General features: G+C 33.9%; 1 non-coding gene across 1 annotated transcript; it reads left to right on the top strand.

Moving 5' to 3' along the window:
* Window positions 1–320: 320 nt before the first annotated feature.
* Window positions 321–394, top strand: TRNAN-GUU (transfer RNA asparagine (anticodon GUU)). The gene has a single exon. It is a non-coding gene; the product is annotated as a tRNA-Asn (tRNA).
* The last annotated feature ends 1,094 nt before the right edge of the window (window positions 395–1,488 follow it).

The following is a 1,488-nucleotide window of genomic DNA, read 5'->3' as shown; positions in this document are numbered from 1 at the left end:
AGTGAGGTAGTTTCTATAATTTCTTTATCCCCGTGCTAGTAGTATAAAGTTAGTGACACTGCGCTTTATAACCAAAGAAAACACGACTATTGTCGCATGTGTAAACGAAAAGAGAGTGTGGGTCGTTCATGTAACAGAGTGCATAAACTTATAAGATTATCTGCTTGATAAAGTTATCGGTTTAGATGAATACCACTAATAAATTTGATAAGCAAACAAATTTAGTACCGTTTACTTTACGAACGCTACATGCCCATATGTCTGTTGCTATATTCTAGCTGGGTATTGAAAATGCCTACTTTGTGCGCTAACGACGCATCGCCTCCGTGGCGCAATTGGCTAGCGCGTTCGGCTGTTAACCGAAAGGTTGGTGGTTCGAGCCCACCCGGGGGCGGTAATATTTTTTTGTATTTTTCTTTTTTTTTATTTAGGAATTTAAAATATAATTTGAAGAAAATAACAAAGGCAATAAAATTAAGGATTCGTATTCGTAAAATTGTTGTTATTGTGAATTACTAAGAGTACATAAAAATATAAAAACCAACTCTGCTACTCATTAGGCCTTTGCGTAATTGTTCAGTGAATTGTTCTTGAATTATGTAAGCAAATATTGTTTGCTTTCTTTATTAGTGAGACTCTAATTTATTAATAAAACAAATTGTGCAATTAGCACACAACAAAATGGAGAAATAAGAAAAAGTTGTAGACAAAATGATTTGTTTGTTAACATCAACGTAATTAGTGCGTAAAAGTATTGAAATCGAAATTCTCAAGTCAACAAAACATTCGAAACTTATAAGTAGACACATGCACACATAACTTGATTATAATATAACTCGTAATTGTTTAACAACTTTGACCCATTAATAATGCATGCTAACGCAACAAAAAAGGAGTCGCAAAAGTAGCAATGAGTCAGCAATGCTAACAAAAATCAGTAGTAACCAAAAAATAAGGGGGAAAAAAAATAAGTCAAGCCAAGAAAGTAAGTTAACAAATTACACGAGTAAAAGTATTTTAGGCACAAAAATCAATCACGCAAAAAATGATTANATAATCGAAAAAACATCGAACAGCATACACATAAATTAACAACAAGCGTTCGAAAGTAAAATCTCAAAAAGTTTATGGCATATTTTGTGTAGCAAAAACTTAGTACAAGCAAGGCAGTACTGCTAAATAAAGTTTAGTAAAAAACTTAAAGATACAACGCTCTTAAGGCAAACAAAAAAAAAGAAAATCAGCATGAAACAGTTACAAAATTTTCTGGCGATAAGCAGTAATGAGTGTCGTCGTCGCGGGCTGCATGCTTGCCCGAAAATTTTGCTAACTACAAAGCGCACAAACTTAATACACAAAAGAAATGTAAAAGGGGCAAAACTTTTGGGTGCTCAAATATGTTGGAAATATGCTAAGCGGCGCGTGTATGTTGAGTTGGAAGAAAAGAGCGAAAGAAAAAGTTTTCGCGTTGCTGCAGTTCCGGTATCG

Source organism: Rhagoletis zephyria, unplaced genomic scaffold (assembly GCF_001687245.7).
Source record: "Rhagoletis zephyria isolate East Lansing unplaced genomic scaffold, Rhagoletis_zephyria_1.1 Rzeph_scaffold_24696, whole genome shotgun sequence".
Lineage (NCBI taxonomy): Eukaryota > Metazoa > Arthropoda > Insecta > Diptera > Tephritidae > Rhagoletis > Rhagoletis zephyria.
This window is presented reverse-complemented; position numbering and strand designations above follow the sequence as displayed.